This window comes from Electrophorus electricus, chromosome 13, assembly GCF_041902795.1.
Source record: "Electrophorus electricus isolate QZ-2024a chromosome 13, ASM4190279v1, whole genome shotgun sequence".
Lineage (NCBI taxonomy): Eukaryota > Metazoa > Chordata > Actinopteri > Gymnotiformes > Gymnotidae > Electrophorus > Electrophorus electricus.
In genome coordinates, this window is record NC_137509.1 from 21,554,375 (window position 1) to 21,574,071 (window position 19,697).

A 19,697-nucleotide genomic window follows, 5' to 3' on the forward strand; every position below is an offset into this window, starting at 1 on the left:
GTGTACAGATTAAATAGAAATATTTTAGTACCAGGGAATAGCAGGTGCTGTAAGATTGTATTGCATCCCTTTAATTTATGTTCAAGCTATCATGTTCAAATTTGAAGTGCAGTGAATAATTAACTCAAACTATCTGTTAGCACCTGGGAATAGCAGATGCTGTAAGTTTTTTTTGCATCACTTTCATTTACTCTCCAACTCACATGCCTGAATGTGAAGTGCAGTGATTCATCAAAAAACTGTCTGTTAGTGCCTCCATATACCAGATGTTGTAAGCTTTTATTGCATCATTTAATTTACATTCAAGATAACATTCTAGAATGTCAAGTGCAGGGATTAATAAAAAAAATTGTCAGATTGGTCTTTGATCATATTTGCTATGATTAGGCAATTTGAGTAAGCGTTTAAGGCTTACGGCCACACCAGCTTGAGAATGCCCAATCTCATCTGACCTTGGAAGCTCAGCAAGTTTGGGCCTGGATAGTACTGAGGTGGGACCCTACCTAGGAATACCAGGTGCTGTAAGCTTTTCTTGCATCACTTTAATTTACTTTCAAGCTGACATGCTCAAATGTGAAGTGCAGTGATTAATAAAAAAAACTATCTGTTAGCACCTGGGAATAGCAGATGCTGTAAGTTTTTGTTGCATCACTTTACTTTAATCTGCAACTGACAAGCTTGTATGTGAAGTGTACAGATTAAATAGAAATATTTTAGTACCAGGGAATAGCAGGTGCTGTAAGATTGTATTGCATCCCTTTAATTTATGTTCAAGCTATCATGTTCAAATTTGAAGTGCAGTGAATAATTAACTCAAACTATCTGTTAGCACCTGGGAATAGCAGATGCTGTAAGTTTTTTTTGCATCACTTTCATTTACTCTCCAACTCACATGCCTGAATGTGAAGTGCAGTGATTCATCAAAAACTATCTGTTAGCACCTTGGACTACGAGATGCTGTAAGCTTCTCTTGAATCACTTTAATTTACTGTCAAGATGACATGCTAGGATGTGAAATGCAGTGATTAATTAAAAAAACTATCTGTTAGCACCTGGGAATAGCAGATGCTGTAAGTTTTTGTTGCATCACTTTACTTTAATCTGCAACTGACAAGCTTGTATGTGAAGTGTACAGATTAAATAGAAATATTTTAGTACCAGGGAATAGCAGGTGCTGTAAGATTGTATTGCATCCCTTTAATTTATGTTCAAGCTATCATGTTCAAATTTGAAGTGCAGTGAATAATTAACTCAAACTATCTGTTAGCACCTGGGAATAGCAGATGCTGTACGTTTTTTTTGCATCACTTTCATTTACTCTCCAACTCACATGCCTGAATGTGAAGTGCAGTGATTCATCAAAAAACTGTCTGTTAGTGCCTCCGTATACCAGATGTTGTAAGCTTTTATTGCATCATTTAATTTACATTCAAGATAACATTCTAGAATGTCAAGTGCAGGGATTAATAAAAAAAATTGTCAGATTGGTCTTTGATCATATTTGCTATGATTAGGCAATTTGAGTAAGTGTTTAAGGCTTACGGCCACACCAGCTTGAGAACGCCCAATCTCATCTGACCTTGGAAGCAAAGCAAGTTTGGGCCTGGATAGTACTAAGGTGGGACCCTACCTAGGAATACCAGGTGCTTTAAGCTTTTCTTGCATCACTTTAATTTACTTTCAAGCTGACATGCTCAAATGTGAAGTGCAGTGATTAATAAAAAAAACTATCTGTTAGCACCTGGGAATAGCCGATGCTGTAAGTTTTTTTTGCATCACTTTCATTTACTCTCCAACTCACATGCCTGAATGTGAAGTGCAGTGATTCATCAAAAAACTGTCTGTTAGTGCCTCCGTATACCAGATGTTGTAAGCTTTTATTGCATCATTTAATTTACATTCAAGATAACATTCTAGAATGTCAAGTGCAGGGATTAATAAAAAAAATTGTCAGATTGGTCTTTGATCATATTTGCTATGATTAGGCAATTTGAGTAAGTGTTTAAGGCTTACGGCCACACCAGCTTGAGAACGCCCAATCTCATCTGACCTTGGAAGCAAAGCAAGTTTGGGCCTGGATAGTACTGAGGTGGGACCCTACCTAGGAATACCAGGTGCTTTAAGCTTTTCTTGCATCACTTTAATTTACTTTCAAGCTGACATGCTCAAATGTGAAGTGCAGTGATTAATAAAAAAAACTATCTGATAGCACCTGGGAATAGCTGATGCTGTAAGTTTTTTTTGCATCACTTTCATTTACTCTCCAACTCACATACCTGAATGTGAAGTGCAATGATTCATCAAAAACTATCTGTTAGCACCTTGGACTACGAGATGCTGTAAGCTTCTCTTGAATCACTTTAATTTACTGTCAAGATGACATGCTAGGATGTGAAATGCAGTGATTAATTAAAAAAACTATGTGTTAGCACCTGGGAATAGCAGATGCTGTAAGTTTTTGTTGCATCACTTTACTTTAATCTGTAACTGACAAGCTTGTATGTGAAGTGTACAGATTAAATAGAAATATTTTAGTACCAGGGAATAGCAGGTGCTGTAAGATTGTATTGCATCCCTTTAATTTATGTTCAAGCTATCATGTTCAAATTTGAAGTGCAGTGAATAATTAACTCAAACTATCTGTTAGCACCTGGGAATAGCAGATGCTGTAAGTTTTTTTTGCATCACTTTCATTTACTCTCCAACTCACATGCCTGAATGTGAAGTGCAGTGATTCATCAAAAAACTGTCTGTTAGTGCCTCCATATACCAGATGTTGTAAGCTTTTATTGCATCATTTAATTTACATTCAAGATAACATTCTAGAATGTCAAGTGCAGGGATTAATAAAAAAAATTGTCAGATTGGTCTTTGATCATATTTGCTATGATTAGGCAATTTGAGTAAGCGTTTAAGGCTTACGGCCACACCAGCTTGAGAATGCCCAATCTCATCTGACCTTGGAAGCTCAGCAAGTTTGGGCCTGGATAGTACTGAGGTGGGACCCTACCTAGGAATACCAGGTGCTGTAAGCTTTTCTTGCATCACTTTAATTTACTTTCAAGCTGACATGCTCAAATGTGAAGTGCAGTGATTAATAAAAAAAACTATCTGTTAGCACCTGGGAATAGCAGATGCTGTAAGTTTTTGTTGCATCACTTTACTTTAATCTGCAACTGACAAGCTTGTATGTGAAGTGTACAGATTAAATAGAAATATTTTAGTACCAGGGAATAGCAGGTGCTGTAAGATTGTATTGCATCCCTTTAATTTATGTTCAAGCTATCATGTTCAAATTTGAAGTGCAGTGAATAATTAACTCAAACTATCTGTTAGCACCTGGGAATAGCAGATGCTGTAAGTTTTTTTTGCATCACTTTCATTTACTCTCCAACTCACATGCCTGAATGTGAAGTGCAGTGATTCATCAAAAACTATCTGTTAGCACCTTGGACTACGAGATGCTGTAAGCTTCTCTTGAATCACTTTAATTTACTGTCAAGATGACATGCTAGGATGTGAAATGCAGTGATTAATTAAAAAAACTATCTGTTAGCACCTGGGAATAGCAGATGCTGTAAGTTTTTGTTGCATCACTTTACTTTAATCTGCAACTGACAAGCTTGTATGTGAAGTGTACAGATTAAATAGAAATATTTTAGTACCAGGGAATAGCAGGTGCTGTAAGATTGTATTGCATCCCTTTAATTTATGTTCAAGCTATCATGTTCAAATTTGAAGTGCAGTGAATAATTAACTCAAACTATCTGTTAGCACCTGGGAATAGCAGATGCTGTACGTTTTTTTTGCATCACTTTCATTTACTCTCCAACTCACATGCCTGAATGTGAAGTGCAGTGATTCATCAAAAACTATCTGTTAGCACCTTGGACTACGAGATGCTGTAAGCTTCTCTTGAATCACTTTAATTTACTGTCAAGATGACATGCTAGGATGTGAAATGCAGTGATTAATAAAAAAAACTATCTGTTAGCACCTGGGAATAGCAGATGCTGTAAGTTTTTGTTGCATCACTTTACTTTAATCTGCAACTGACAAGCTTGTATGTGAAGTGTACAGATTAAATAGAAATATTTTAGTACCAGGGAATAGCAGGTGCTGTAAGATTGTATTGCATCCCTTTAATTTATGTTCAAGCTATCATGTTCAAATTTGAAGTGCAGTGAATAATTAACTCAAACTATCTGTTAGCACCTGGGAATAGCAGATGCTGTAAGTTTTTTTTGCATCACTTTCATTTACTCTCCAACTCACATGCCTGAATGTGAAGTGCAGTGATTCATCAAAAAACTGTCTGTTAGTGCCTCCGTATACCAGATGTTGTAAGCTTTTATTGCATCATTTAATTTACATTCAAGATAACATTCTAGAATGTCAATTGCAGGGATTAATAAAAAAAATTGTCAGATTGGTCTTTGATCATATTTGCTATGATTAGGCAATTTGAGTAAGTGTTTAAGGCTTACGGCCACACCAGCTTGAGAATGCCCAATCTCATCTGACCTTGGAAGCTCAGCAAGTTTGGGCCTGGATAGTACTGAGGTGGGACCCTACCTAGGAATACCAGGTGCTTTAAGCTTTTCTTGCATCACTTTAATTTACTTTCAAGCTGACATGCTCAAATGTGAAGTGCAGTGATTAATAAAAAAAACTATCTGTTAGCACCTGGGAATAGCCGATGCTGTAAGTTTTTTTTGCATCACTTTCATTTACTCTCCAACTCACATGCCTGAATGTGAAGTGCAGTGATTCATCAAAAAACTGTCTGTTAGTGCCTCCGTATACCAGATGTTGTAAGCTTTTATTGCATCATTTAATTTACATTCAAGATAACATTCTAGAATGTCAATTGCAGGGATTAATAAAAAAAATTGTCAGATTGGTCTTTGATCATATTTGCTATGATTAGGCAAATTGAGTAAGCGTTTAAGGCTTACGGCCACACCAGCTTGAGAATGCCCAATCTCATCTGACCTTGGAAGCTCAGCAAGTTTGGGCCTGGATAGTACTGAGGTGGGACCCTACCTAGGAATACCAGGTGCTGTAAGCTTTTCTTGCATCACTTTAATTTACTTTCAAGCTGACATGCTCAAATGTGAAGTGCAGTGATTAATAAAAAAAACTATCTGTTAGCACCTGGGAATAGCAGATGCTGTAAGTTTTTGTTGCATCACTTTACTTTAATCTGCAACTGACAAGCTTGTATGTGAAGTGTACAGATTAAATAGAAATATTTTAGTACCAGGGAATAGCAGGTGCTGTAAGATTGTATTGCATCCCTTTAATTTATGTTCAAGCTATCATGTTCAAATTTGAAGTGCAGTGAATAATTAACTCAAACTATCTGTTAGCACCTGGGAATAGCAGATGCTGTAAGTTTTTTTTGCATCACTTTCATTTACTCTCCAACTCACATGCCTGAATGTGAAGTGCAGTGATTCATCAAAAACTATCTCTTAGCACCTTGGACTACGAGATGCTGTAAGCTTCTCTTGAATCACTTTAATTTACTGTCAAGATGACATGCTAGGATGTGAAATGCAGTGATTAATTAAAAAAACTATCTGTTAGCACCTGGGAATAGCAGATGCTGTAAGTTTTTGTTGCATCACTTTACTTTAATCTGCAACTGACAAGCTTGTATGTGAAGTGTACAGATTAAATATAAATATTTTAGTACCAGGGAATAGCAGGTGCTGTAAGATTGTATTGCATCCCTTTAATTTATGTTCAAGCTATCATGTTCAAATTTGAAGTGCAGTGAATAATTAACTCAAACTATCTGTTAGCACCTGGGAATAGCAGATGCTGTAAGTTTTTTTTGCATCACTTTCATTTACTCTCCAACTCACATGCCTGAATGTGAAGTGCAGTGATTCATCAAAAAACTGTCTGTTAGTGCCTCCGTATACCAGATGTTGTAAGCTTTTATTGCATCATTTAATTTACATTCAAGATAACATTCTAGAATGTCAAGTGCAGGGATTAATAAAAAAAATTGTCAGATTGGTCTTTGATCATATTTGCTATGATTAGGCAATTTGAGTAAGTGTTTAAGGCTTACGGCCACACCAGCTTGAGAACGCCCAATCTCATCTGACCTTGGAAGCAAAGCAAGTTTGGGCCTGGATAGTACTAAGGTGGGACCCTACCTAGGAATACCAGGTGCTTTAAGCTTTTCTTGCATCACTTTAATTTACTTTCAAGCTGACATGCTCAAATGTGAAGTGCAGTGATTAATAAAAAAAACTATCTGTTAGCACCTGGGAATAGCCGATGCTGTAAGTTTTTTTTGCATCACTTTCATTTACTCTCCAACTCACATGCCTGAATGTGAAGTGCAGTGATTCATCAAAAAACTGTCTGTTAGTGCCTCCGTATACCAGATGTTGTAAGCTTTTATTGCATCATTTAATTTACATTCAAGATAACATTCTAGAATGTCAAGTGCAGGGATTAATAAAAAAAATTGTCAGATTGGTCTTTGATCATATTTGCTATGATTAGGCAATTTGAGTAAGTGTTTAAGGCTTACGGCCACACCAGCTTGAGAACGCCCAATCTCATCTGACCTTGGAAGCAAAGCAAGTTTGGGCCTGGATAGTACTGAGGTGGGACCCTACCTAGGAATACCAGGTGCTTTAAGCTTTTCTTGCATCACTTTAATTTACTTTCAAGCTGACATGCTCAAATGTGAAGTGCAGTGATTAATAAAAAAAACTATCTGATAGCACCTGGGAATAGCTGATGCTGTAAGTTTTTTTTGCATCACTTTCATTTACTCTCCAACTCACATACCTGAATGTGAAGTGCAATGATTCATCAAAAACTATCTGTTAGCACCTTGGACTACGAGATGCTGTAAGCTTCTCTTGAATCACTTTAATTTACTGTCAAGATGACATGCTAGGATGTGAAATGCAGTGATTAATTAAAAAAACTATGTGTTAGCACCTGGGAATAGCAGATGCTGTAAGTTTTTGTTGCATCACTTTACTTTAATCTGTAACTGACAAGCTTGTATGTGAAGTGTACAGATTAAATAGAAATATTTTAGTACCAGGGAATAGCAGGTGCTGTAAGATTGTATTGCATCCCTTTAATTTATGTTCAAGCTATCATGTTCAAATTTGAAGTGCAGTGAATAATTAACTCAAACTATCTGTTAGCACCTGGGAATAGCAGATGCTGTAAGTTTTTTTTACATCACTTTCATTTACTCTCCAACTCACATGCCTGAATGTGAAGTGCAGTGATTCATCAAAAACTATCTGTTAGCACCTTGGACTACGAGATGCTGTAAGCTTCTCTTGAATCACTTTAATTTACTGTCAAGATGACATGCTAGGATGTGAAATGCAGTGATTAATTAAAAAAACTATGTGTTAGCACCTGGGAATAGCAGATGCTGTAAGTTTTTGTTGCATCACTTTACTTTAATCTGTAACTGACAAGCTTGTATGTGAAGTGTACAGATTAAATAGAAATATTTTAGTACCAGGGAATAGCAGGTGCTGTAAGATTGTATTGCATCCCTTTAATTTATGTTCAAGCTATCATGTTCAAATTTGAAGTGCAGTGAATAATTAACTCAAACTATCTGTTAGCACCTGGGAATAGCAGATGCTGTAAGTTTTTTTTGCATCACTTTCATTTACTCTCCAACTCACATGCCTGAATGTGAAGTGCAGTGATTCATCAAAAAACTGTCTGTTAGTGCCTCCATATACCAGATGTTGTAAGCTTTTATTGCATCATTTAATTTACATTCAAGATAACATTCTAGAATGTCAAGTGCAGGGATTAATAAAAAAAATTGTCAGATTGGTCTTTGATCATATTTGCTATGATTAGGCAATTTGAGTAAGTGTTTAAGGCTTACGGCCACACCATCTTGAGAACGCCCAATCTCATCTGACCTTGGAAGCTAAGCAAGTTTGGGCCTGGATAGTACTGAGGTGGGACCCTACCTAGGAATACCAGGTGCTGTAAGCTTTTCTTGCATCACTTTAATTTACTTTCAAGCTGACATGCTCAAATGTGAAGTGCAGTGATTAATAAAAAAAACTATCTGTTAGCACCTGGGAATAGCCGATGCTGTAAGTTTTTTTTGCATCACTTTCATTTACTCTCCAACTCACATGCCTGAATGTGAAGTGCAGTGATTCATCAAAAACTATCTGTTAGCACCTTGGACTACGAGATGCTGTAAGCTTCTCTTGAATCACTTTAATTTACTGTCAAGATGACATGCTAGGATGTGAAATGCAGTGATTAATTAAAAAAACTATCTGTTAGCACCTGGGAATAGCAGATGCTGTAAGTTTTTGTTGCATCACTTTACTTTAATCTGCAACTGACAAGCTTGTATGTGAAGTGTACAGATTAAATAGAAATATTTTAGTACCAGGGAATAGCAGGTGCTGTAAGATTGTATTGCATCCCTTTAATTTATGTTCAAGCTATCATGTTCAAATTTGAAGTGCAGTGAATAATTAACTCAAACTATCTGTTAGCACCTGGGAATAGCAGATGCTGTAAGTTTTTTTTGCATCACTTTCATTTACTCTCCAACTCACATGCCTGAATGTGAAGTGCAGTGATTCATCAAAAAACTGTCTGTTAGTGCCTCCGTATACCAGATGTTGTAAGCTTTTATTGCATCATTTAATTTACATTCAAGATAACATTCTAGAATGTCAAGTGCAGGGATTAATAAAAAAAATTGTCAGATTGGTCTTTGATCATATTTGCTATGATTAGGCAATTTGAGTAAGTGTTTAAGGCTTACGGCCACACCAGCTTGAGAACGCCCAATCTCATCTGACCTTGGAAGCTAAGCAAGTTTGGGCCTGGATAGTACTGAGGTGGGACCCTACCTAGGAATACCAGGTGCTGTAAGCTTTTCTTGCATCACTTTAATTTACTTTCAAGCTGACATGCTCAAATGTAAAGTGCAGTGATTAATAAAAAAAACTATCTGTTAGCACCTGGGAATAGCCGATGCTGTAAGTTTTTTTTGCATCACTTTCATTTACTCTCCAACTCACATGCCTGAATGTGAAGTGCAGTGATTCATCAAAAACTATCTGTTAGCACCTTGGACTACGAGATGCTGTAAGCTTCTCTTGAATCACTTTAATTTACTGTCAAGATGACATGCTAGGATGTGAAATGCAGTGATTAATTAAAAAAACTATCTGTTAGCACCTGGGAATAGCAGATGCTGTAAGTTTTTGTTGCATCACTTTACTTTAATCTGCAACTGACAAGCTTGTATGTGAAGTGTACAGATTAAATAGAAATATTTTAGTACCAGGGAATAGCAGGTGCTGTAAGATTGTATTGCATCCCTTTAATTTATGTTCAAGCTATCATGTTCAAATTTGAAGTGCAGTGAATAATTAACTCAAACTATCTGTTAGCACCTGGGAATAGCAGATGCTGTACGTTTTTTTTGCATCACTTTCATTTACTCTCCAACTCACATGCCTGAATGTGAAGTACAGTGATTCATCAAAAAACTGTCTGTTAGTGCCTCCGTATACCAGATGTTGTAAGCTTTTATTGCATCATTTAATTTACATTCAAGATAACATTCTAGAATGTCAAGTGCAGGGATTAATAAAAAAAATTGTCAGATTGGTCTTTGATCATATTTGCTATGATTAGGCAATTTGAGTAAGTGTTTAAGGCTTACGGCCACACCAGCTTGAGAACGCCCAATCTCATCTGACCTTGGAAGCTAAGCAAGTTTGGGCCTGGATAGTACTGAGGTGGGACCCTACCTAGGAATAGCAGGTGCTGTAAGCTTTTCTTGCATCACTTTAATTTACTTTCAAGCTGACATGCTCAAATGTGAAGTGCAGTGATTAATAAAAAAAAACTATCTGTTAGCACCTGGGAATAGCCGATGCTGTAAGTTTTTTTTGCATCACTTTCATTTACTCTCCAACTCACATGCCTGAATGTGAAGTGCAGTGATTCATCAAAAACTATCTGTTAGCACCTTGGACTACGAGATGCTGTAAGCTTCTCTTGAATCACTTTAATTTACTGTCAAGATGACATGCTAGGATGTGAAATGCAGTGATTAATTAAAAAAACTATCTGTTAGCACCTGGGAATAGCAGATGCTGTAAGTTTTTGTTGCATCACTTTACTTTAATCTGCAACTGACAAGCTTGTATGTGAAGTGTACAGATTAAATAGAAATATTTTAGTACCAGGGAATAGCAGGTGCTGTAAGATTGTATTGCATCCCTTTAATTTATGTTCAAGCTATCATGTTCAAATTTGAAGTGCAGTGAATAATTAACTCAAACTATCTGTTAGCACCTGGGAATAGCAGATGCTGTAAGTTTTTTTTGCATCACTTTCATTTACTCTCCAACTCACATGCCTGAATGTGAAGTGCAGTGATTCATCAAAAAACTGTCTGTTAGTGCCTCCGTATACCAGATGTTGTAAGCTTTTATTGCATCATTTAATTTACATTCAAGATAACATTCTAGAATGTCAAGTGCAGGGATTAATAAAAAAAATTGTCAGATTGGTCTTTGATCATATTTGCTATGATTAGGCAATTTGAGTAAGTGTTTAAGGCTTACGGCCACACCAGCTTGAGAATGCCCAATCTCATCTGACCTTGGAAGCTAAGCAAGTTTGGGCCTGGATAGTACTGAGGTGGGACCCTACCTAGGAATACCAGGTGCTGTAAGCTTTTCTTGCATCACTTTAATTTACTTTCAAGCTGACATGCTCAAATGTAAAGTGCAGTGATTAATAAAAAAAACTATCTGTTAGCACCTGGGAATAGCCGATGCTGTAAGTTTTTTTTGCATCACTTTCATTTACTCTCCAACTCACATGCCTGAATGTGAAGTGCAGTGATTCATCAAAAACTATCTGTTAGCACCTTGGACTACGAGATGCTGTAAGATTCTCTTGAATCACTTTAATTTACTGTCAAGATGACATGCTAGGATGTGAAATGCAGTGATTAATTAAAAAAACTATCTGTTAGCACCTGGGAATAGCAGATGCTGTAAGTTTTTGTTGCATCACTTTACTTTAATCTGCAACTGACAAGCTTGTATGTGAAGTGTACAGATTAAATAGAAATATTTTAGTACCAGGGAATAGCAGGTGCTGTAAGATTGTATTGCATCCCTTTAATTTATGTTCAAGCTATCATGTTCAAATTTGAAGTGCAGTGAATAATTAACTCAAACTATCTGTTAGCACCTGGGAATAGCAGATGCTGTAAGTTTTTTTTGCATCACTTTCATTTACTCTCCAACTCACATGCCTGAATGTGAAGTGCAGTGATTCATCAAAAAACTGTCTGTTAGTGCCTCCGTATACCAGATGTTGTAAGCTTTTATTGCATCATTTAATTTACATTCAAGATAACATTCTAGAATGTCAAGTGCAGGGATTAATAAAAAAAATTGTCAGATTGGTCTTTGATCATATTTGCTATGATTAGGCAATTTGAGTAAGTGTTTAAGGCTTACGGCCACACCAGCTTGAGAATGCCCAATCTCATCTGACCTTGGAAGCTAAGCAAGTTTGGGCCTGGATAGTACTGAGGTGGGACCCTACCTAGGAATACCAGGTGCTGTAAGCTTTTCTTGCATCACTTTAATTTACTTTCAAGCTGACATGCTCAAATGTAAAGTGCAGTGATTAATAAAAAAAACTATCTGTTAGCACCTGGGAATAGCAGATGCTGTAAGTTTTTTTTGCATCACTTTCATTTACTCTCCAACTCACATGCCTGAATGTGAAGTGCAGTGATTCATCAAAAACTATCTGTTAGCACCTTGGACTACGAGATGCTGTAAGCTTTTCTTGAATCACTTTAATTTACTGTCAAGATGACATGCTAGGATGTGAAATGCAGTGATTAATTAAAAAAACTATCTGTTAGCACCTGGGAATAGCAGATGCTGTAAGTTTTTGTTGCATCACTTTACTTTAATCTGCAACTGACAAGCTTGTATGTGAAGTGTACAGATTAAATAGAAATATTTTAGTACCAGGGAATAGCAGGTGGTGTAAGATTGTATTGCATCCCTTTAATTTATGTTCAAGCTATCATGTTCAAATTTGAAGTGCAGTGAATAATTAACTCAAACTATCGGTTAGCACCTGGGAATAGCAGATGCTGTACATTTCTTTTGCATCACTTTCATTTACTCTCCAACTCACATGCCTGAATGTGAAGTGCAGTGATTCATCAAAAAACTGTCTGTTAGTGCCTCCGTATACCAGATGTTGTAAGCTTTTATTGCATCATTTAATTTACATTCAAGATAACATTCTAGAATGTCAATTGCAGGGATTAATAAAAAAAATTGTCAGATTGGTCTTTGATCATATTTGCTATGATTAGGCAAATTGAGTAAGCGTTTAAGGCTTACGGCCACACCAGCTTGAGAATGCCCAATCTCATCTGACCTTGGAAGCTAAGCAAGTTTGGGCCTGGATAGTACTGAGGTGGGACCCTACCTAGGAATACCAGGTGCTGTAAGCTTTTCTTGCATCACTTTAATTTACTTTCAAGCTGACATGCTCAAATGTGAAGTGCAGTGATTAATAAAAAAAACTATCTGTTAGCACCTGGGAATAGCCGATGTTGTAAGTTTTTTTTGCATCACTTTCATTTACTCTCCAACTCACATGCCTGAATGTGAAGTGCAGTGATTCATCAAAAAATATCTGTTAGCACCTTGGACTACGAGATGCTGTAAGCTTCTCTTGAATCACTTTAATTTACTCTCAAGATGACATGCTAGGATGTGAAATGCAGTGATTAATTAAAAAAACTATCTGTTAGCACCTGGGAATAGCAGATGCTGTAAGTTTTTGTTGCATCACTTTACTTTAATCTGCAACTGACAAGCTTGTATGTGAAGTGTACAGATTAAATAGAAATATTTTAGTACCAGGGAATAGCAGGTGGTGTAAGATTGTATTGCATCCCTTTAATTTATGTTCAAGCTATCATGTTCAAATTTGAAGTGCAGTGAATAATTAACTCAAACTATCTGTTAGCACCTGGGAATAGCCGATGCTGTAAGTTTTTTTTGCATCACTTTCATTTACTCTCCAACTCACATGCCTGAATGTGAAGTGCAGTGATTCATCAAAAACTATCTGTTAGCACCTTGGACTACGAGATGCTGTAAGCTTCTCTTGAATCACTTTAATTTACTGTCAAGATGACATGCTAGGATGTGAAATGCAGTGATTAATTAAAAAAACTATGTGTTAGCACCTGGGAATAGCAGATGCTGTAAGTTTTTGTTGCATCACTTTACTTTAATCTGTAACTGACAAGCTTGTATGTGAAGTGTACAGATTAAATAGAAATATTTTAGTACCAGGGAATAGCAGGTGCTGTAAGATTGTATTGCATCCCTTTAATTTATGTTCAAGCTATCATGTTCAAATTTGAAGTGCAGTGAATAATTAACTCAAACTATCTGTTAGCACCTGGGAATAGCAGATGCTGTAAGTTTTTTTTGCATCACTTTCATTTAATCTCCAACTCACATGCCTGAATGTGAAGTGCAGTGATTCATCAAAAAACTGTCTGTTAGTGCCTCCATATACCAGATGTTGTAAGCTTTTATTGCATCATTTAATTTACATTCAAGATAACATTCTAGAATGTCAAGTGCAGGGATTAATAAAAAAAATTGTCAGATTGGTCTTTGATCATATTTGCTATGATTAGGCAATTTGAGTAAGTGTTTAAGGCTTACGGCCACACCAGCTTGAGAACGCCCAATCTCATCTCACCTTGGAAGCTAAGCAAGTTTGGGCCTGGATAGTACTGAGGTGGGACCCTACCTAGGAATACCAGGTGCTGTAAGCTTTTCTTGCATCACTTTAATTTACTTTCAAGCTGACATGCTCAAATGTGAAGTGCAGTGATTAATAAAAAAAACAATCTGTTAGCACATGGGAATAGCCGATGCTGTAAGTTTTTTTTGCATCACTTTCATTTACTCTCCAACTCACATGCCTGAATGTGAAGTGCAGTGATTCATCAAAAATCTATCTGTTAGCACCTTGGACTACGAGATGCTGTAAGCTTCTCTTGCATCACTTTAATTTACTTTCAAGATGACATGCTAGGATGTGAAGTGCAGTGATTAATTAAAAAAACTATCTGTTAGCACCTGGGAATAGCAGATGCTGTAAGTTTTTGTTGCATCACTTTACTTTAATCTGCAACTGACAAGCTTGTATGTGAAGTGTACAGATTAAATAGAAATATTTTAGTACCAGGGAATAGCAGGTGCTGTAAGATTGTATTGCATCCCTTTAATTTATGTTCAAGCTATCATGTTCAAATTTGAAGTGCAGTGAATAATTAACTCAAACTATCTGTTAGCACCTGGGAATAGCAGATGCTGTAAGTTTTTTTTGCATCACTTTCATTTACTCTCCAACCTACATGCCTGAATGTGAAGTGCAGTGATTCATCAAAAAACTATATGTTAGCACATTGGACTACGAGATGCTGTAAGCTTCTCTTGCATCACTTTAATTTACTGTCAAGATGACATGCTAGGATGTGAAATGCAGTGATTAATTAAAAAAACTATCTGTTAGCACCTGGGAATAGCAGATGCTGTAAGTTTTTGTTGCATCACTTTACTTTAATCTGCAACTGACAAGCTTGTATGTGAAGTGTACAGATTAAATAGAAATTTTTTAGTACCAGGGAATAGCAGGTGCTGTAAGATTGTTTGCATCCCTTTAATTTATGTTCAAGCTATCATGTTCAAATTTGAAGTGCAGTGAATAATTAGTGCCTCAGTATACCAGCTCCGTATTGTAAGCTTTTATTGCATCATTTAATTACATTCAAGGTAACATTCTAGAATGTCAAGTGCAGGGATTAATAAAACAAATTGTCAGATTGGTCTTTGATCATATTTGCTATGATTAGGCAATTTGAGTAAGTGTTTAAGGCTTACGGCCACACCAGCTTGAGAATGCCCAATCTCATCTGACCTTGGAAGCTAAGCAAGTTTGGGCCTGGATAGTACTGAGGTGGGACCCTACCTAGGAATACCAGGTGCTGTAAGCTTTTCTTGCATCACTTTAATTTACTTTCAAGCTGACATGCTCAAATGTAAAGTGCAGTGATTAATAAAAAAAACTATCTGTTAGCACCTGGGAATAGCAGATGCTGTAAGTTTTTTTTGCATCACTTTCATTTACTCTCCAACTCACATGCCTGAATGTGAAGTGCAGTGATTCATCAAAAACTATCTGTTAGCACCTTGGACTACGAGATGCTGTAAGCTTTTCTTGAATCACTTTAATTTACTGTCAAGATGACATGCTAGGATGTGAAATGCAGTGATTAATTAAAAAAACTATCTGTTAGCACCTGGGAATAGCAGATGCTGTAAGTTTTTGTTGCATCACTTTACTTTAATCTGCAACTGACAAGCTTGTATGTGAAGTGTACAGATTAAATAGAAATATTTTAGTACCAGGGAATAGCAGGTGGTGTAAGATTGTATTGCATCCCTTTAATTTATGTTCAAGCTATCATGTTCAAATTTGAAGTGCAGTGAATAATTAACTCAAACTATCGGTTAGCACCTGGGAATAGCAGATGCTGTACGTTTCTTTTGCATCACTTTCATTTACTCTCCAACTCACATGCCTGAATGTGAAGTGCAGTGATTCATCAAAAAACTGTCTGTTAGTGCCTCCGTATACCAGATGTTGTAAGCTTTTATTGCATCATTTAATTTACATTCAAGATAACATTCTAGAATGTCAATTGCAGGGATTAATAAAAAAAATTGTCAGATTGGTCTTTGATCATATTTGCTATGATTAGGCAATTTGAGTAAGTGTTTAAGGCTTACGTACGGCCACACCAGCTTGAGAACGCCCAATCTCATCTGACCTTGGAAGCTAAGCAAGTTTGGGCCTGAATAGTACTGAGGTGGGACCCTACCTAGGAATACCAGGTGCTGTAAGCTTTTCTTGCATCACTTTAATTTACTTTCAAGCTGACATGCTCAAATATGAAGTGCAGTGATTAATAAAAAAAACTATCTGTTAGCACCTGGGAATAGCAGATGCTGTAAGTTTTTTTTGCATCACTTTCATTTACTCTCCAACTCACATGCCTGAATGTGAAGTGCAGTGATTCCTCAAAAATCTATCTGTTAGCACCTTGGACTACGAGATGCTGTAAGCTTCTCTTGCATCACTTTAATTTACTTTCAAGATGACATGCTAGGATGTGAAGTGCAGTGATTAATTAAAAAAACTATCTGTTAGCACCTGGGAATAGCAGATGCTGTAAGTTTTTGTTGCATCACTTTACTTTAATCTGCAACTGACAAGCTTGTATGTGAAGTGTACAGATTAAATAGAAATATTTTAGTACCAGGGAATAGCAGGTGCTGTAAGATTGTTTGCATCCCTTTAATTTATTTTCAAGCTATCATGTTCAAATTTGAAGTGCAGTGAATAATTAGTGCCTCCGTATACCAGCTCCGTATTGTAAGCTTTTATTGCATCATTTAATTACATTCAAGATAACATTCTAGAATGTCAAGTGCAGGGATTAATAAAAAAAATTGTCAGATTGGTCTTTGATCATATTTGCTATGATTAGGCAATTTGAGTAAGTGTTTAAGGCTTACGGCCACACCAGCTTGAGAACGCCCAATCTCATCTGAACTTGGAAGCTAAGCAAGTTTGGGCCTGAATAGTACTGAGGTGGGACCCTACCTAGGAAGACCAGGTGCTGTAAGCTTTTCTTGCATCACTTTAATTTACTTTCAAGCTGACATGCTCAAATGTGAAGTGCAGTGATTAATAAAAAAAACTATCTGTTAGCACCTGGGAATAGCAGATGCTGTAAGTTTTTTTTGCATCACTTTCATTTACTCTCCAACTCACATGCCTGAATGTGAAGTGCAGTGATTCCTCAAAAATCTATCTGTTAGCACCTTGGACTACGAGATGCTGTAAGCTTCTCTTGCATCCCTTTAATTTACTTTCAAGATGACATGCTAGGATGTGAAGTGCAGTGATTAATTAAAAAAACTATCTGTTAGCACCTGGGAATAGCAAATGCTGTAAGTTTTTGTTGCATCACTTTACTTTAATCTGCAACTGACAAGCTTGTATGTGAAGTGTACAGATTAAATAGAAATATTTTAGTACCAGGGAATAGCAGGTGCTGTAAGATTGTATTGCATCCCTTTAATTTATGTTCAAGCTATCATGTTCAAATTTGAAGTGCAGTGAATAATTAACTCAAACTATCTGTTAGCACCTGGGAATAGCAGATGCTGTAAGTTTTTTTTGCATCACTTTCATTTACTCTCCAACTCACATGCCTGAATGTGAAGTGCAGTGATTCATCAAAAAACTATCTGTTAGCACCTTGGACTACGAGATGCTGTAAGCTTCTCTTGCATCACTTTAATTTACTGTCAAGATGACATGCTAAGATGTGAAATGCAGTGATTAATTAAAAAAACTATCTGTTAGCACCTGGGAATAGCAGATGCTGTAAGTTTTTGTTGCATCACTTTACTTTAATCTGCAACTGACAAGCTTGTATGTGAAGTGTACAGATTAAATAGAAATATTTTAGTACCAGGGAATAGCAGGTGCTGTAAGATTGCATTGCATCCCTTTAATTTATGTTCAAGCTATCATGTTCAAATTTGAAGTGCAGTGAATAATTAGTGCCTCCGTATACCAGCTCCGTATTGTAAGCTTTTATTGCATCATTTAATTACATTCAAGATAACATTCTAGAATGTCAAGTGCAGGGATTAATAAAAAAAATTGTCAGATTGGTCTTTGATCATATTTGCTATGATTAGGCAATTTGAGTAAGAGTATAAGGCTTACGGCCACACCAACTTGAGAACGTCCAATTGCATCTGACCTTGGAAGCTAAGCAAGTTTGGGCCTGGATAGTACTGAGGTGGGACCCTACCTAGGAATACCAGGTGCTGTAAGCTTTTCTTGCATCACTTTAATTTACTTTCAAGCTGACATGCTCAAATGTGAAGTGCAGTGATTAATAAAAAAAACTATCTGTTAGCACCTGGGAATAGCCGATGCTGTAAGTTTTTTTTGCATCACTTTCATTTACTCTCCAACTCACATGCCTGAATGTGAAGTGCAGTGATTCATCAAAAACGATCTGTTAGCACCTTGGACTACGAGATGCTGTAAGCTTCTCTTGAATCACTTTAATTTACTGTCAAGATGACATGCTAGGATGTGAAATGCAGTGATTAATTAAAAAAACTATCTGTTAGCACCTGGGAATAGCAGATGCTGTAAGTTTTTGTTGCATCACTTTACTTTAATCTGCAACTGACAAGCTTGTATGTGAAGTGTACAGATTAAATAGAAATATTTTAGTACCAGGGAATAGCAGGTGGTGTAAGATTGTATTGCATCCCTTTAATTTATGTTCAAGCTATCATGTTCAAATTTGAAGTGCAGTGAATAATTAACTCAAACTATCTGTTAGCACCTGGGAATAGCAGATGCTGTAAGTTTTTTTTGCATCACTTTCATTTACTCTCCAACTCACATGCCTGAATGTGAAGTGCAGTGATTCATCAAAAAACTATCTGTTAGCACCTTGGACTACGAGATGCTGTAAGCTTCTCTTGCATCACTTTAATTTACTGTCAAGATGACATGCTAAGATGTGAAATGCAGTGATTAATTAAAAAAACTATCTGTTAGCACCTGGGAATAGCAGATGCTGTAAGTTTTTGTTGCATCACTTTACTTTAATCTGCAACTGACAAGCTTGTATGTGAAGTGTACAGATTAAATAGAAATATTTTAGTACCAGGGAATAGCAGGTGCTGTAAGATTGCATTGCATCCCTTTAATTTATGTTCAAGCTATCATGTTCAAATTTGAAGTGCAGTGAATAATTAACTCAAACTAGCTGTTAGCACCTGGGAATAGCAGATGCTGTAAGTTTTTTTTGCATCACTTTCATTTACTCTCCAACTCACATGCCTGAATGTGAAGTGCAGTGATTCATCAAAAAACTGTCTGTTAGTGCCTCTGTATACCAGATGTTGTAAGCTTTTATTGCATCATTTAATTTACATTCAAGATAACATTCTAGAACGTCAAGTGCAGGGATTAATAAAAAAAATTGTCAGATTGGTCTTTGATCATATTTGCTATGATTAGGCAATTTGAGTAAGTGTTTAAAGCTTACGGCCACACAAGCTTGAGAACGCCCAATCTCATCTGACCTTGGAAGCTAAGCAAGTTTGGGCCTGGATAGTACTGAGGTGGGACCCTACCTAGGAATACCAGGTGCTGTAAGCTTTTCTTGCATCACTTTAATTTACTTTCAAGCTGACATGCTCAAATGTGAAGTGCAGTGATTAATATAAAAAACTATCTGTTAGCACCTGGGAATAGCCGATGCTGTAAGTTTTTTTTGCATCACTTTCATTTACTCTCCAACTCACATGCCTGAATGTGAAGTGCAGTGATTCATCAAAAAACTGTCTGTTAGTGCCTCCGTATAGCAGATGTTGTAAGCTTTTATTGCATCATTTAATTTACATTCAAGATAACATTCTAGAATGTCAAGTGCAGGGATTAATAAAAAAAAT

General features: G+C 36.5%; 2 non-coding genes and 18 pseudogenes across 2 annotated transcripts; all 20 read left to right on the top strand.

Moving 5' to 3' along the window:
- The first annotated feature begins 409 nt into the window (after positions 1-409).
- LOC145649752 (5S ribosomal RNA) lies at positions 410-528 on the top strand (annotated as a pseudogene).
- Positions 529-1,536: 1,008 nt separating this feature from the next.
- Positions 1,537-1,655, top strand: LOC145649907 (5S ribosomal RNA; annotated as a pseudogene).
- Positions 1,656-2,007: 352 nt separating this feature from the next.
- On the top strand, positions 2,008-2,126 carry LOC145650016 (5S ribosomal RNA; annotated as a pseudogene).
- Positions 2,127-2,916: 790 nt separating this feature from the next.
- Positions 2,917-3,035, top strand: LOC145649753 (5S ribosomal RNA; annotated as a pseudogene).
- Positions 3,036-4,481: 1,446 nt separating this feature from the next.
- Positions 4,482-4,600, top strand: LOC145643911 (5S ribosomal RNA; annotated as a pseudogene).
- A 352-nt stretch (positions 4,601-4,952) lies between these two features.
- On the top strand, positions 4,953-5,071 carry LOC145649754 (5S ribosomal RNA; annotated as a pseudogene).
- A 1,008-nt stretch (positions 5,072-6,079) lies between these two features.
- Positions 6,080-6,198, top strand: LOC145649908 (5S ribosomal RNA; annotated as a pseudogene).
- Positions 6,199-6,550: 352 nt separating this feature from the next.
- LOC145650017 (5S ribosomal RNA) lies at positions 6,551-6,669 on the top strand (annotated as a pseudogene).
- A 1,228-nt stretch (positions 6,670-7,897) lies between these two features.
- Positions 7,898-8,016, top strand: LOC145647146 (5S ribosomal RNA; annotated as a pseudogene).
- Positions 8,017-8,806: 790 nt separating this feature from the next.
- Positions 8,807-8,925, top strand: LOC145649515 (5S ribosomal RNA). The gene has a single exon (XR_014116594.1). It is a non-coding gene; the product is annotated as a 5S ribosomal RNA (ribosomal RNA).
- Positions 8,926-9,715: 790 nt separating this feature from the next.
- On the top strand, positions 9,716-9,834 carry LOC145648236 (5S ribosomal RNA; annotated as a pseudogene).
- A 791-nt stretch (positions 9,835-10,625) lies between these two features.
- LOC145647377 (5S ribosomal RNA) lies at positions 10,626-10,744 on the top strand (annotated as a pseudogene).
- A 790-nt stretch (positions 10,745-11,534) lies between these two features.
- LOC145647378 (5S ribosomal RNA) lies at positions 11,535-11,653 on the top strand (annotated as a pseudogene).
- A 790-nt stretch (positions 11,654-12,443) lies between these two features.
- Positions 12,444-12,562, top strand: LOC145647379 (5S ribosomal RNA; annotated as a pseudogene).
- Positions 12,563-13,790: 1,228 nt separating this feature from the next.
- LOC145650095 (5S ribosomal RNA) lies at positions 13,791-13,909 on the top strand (annotated as a pseudogene).
- A 1,105-nt stretch (positions 13,910-15,014) lies between these two features.
- LOC145647380 (5S ribosomal RNA) lies at positions 15,015-15,133 on the top strand (annotated as a pseudogene).
- A 794-nt stretch (positions 15,134-15,927) lies between these two features.
- LOC145649835 (5S ribosomal RNA) lies at positions 15,928-16,046 on the top strand (annotated as a pseudogene).
- Positions 16,047-16,712: 666 nt separating this feature from the next.
- On the top strand, positions 16,713-16,831 carry LOC145646838 (5S ribosomal RNA). The gene has a single exon (XR_014116234.1). It is a non-coding gene; the product is annotated as a 5S ribosomal RNA (ribosomal RNA).
- Positions 16,832-17,937: 1,106 nt separating this feature from the next.
- LOC145649670 (5S ribosomal RNA) lies at positions 17,938-18,056 on the top strand (annotated as a pseudogene).
- Positions 18,057-19,285: 1,229 nt separating this feature from the next.
- Positions 19,286-19,404, top strand: LOC145649221 (5S ribosomal RNA; annotated as a pseudogene).
- Positions 19,405-19,697: the final 293 nt, after the last annotated feature.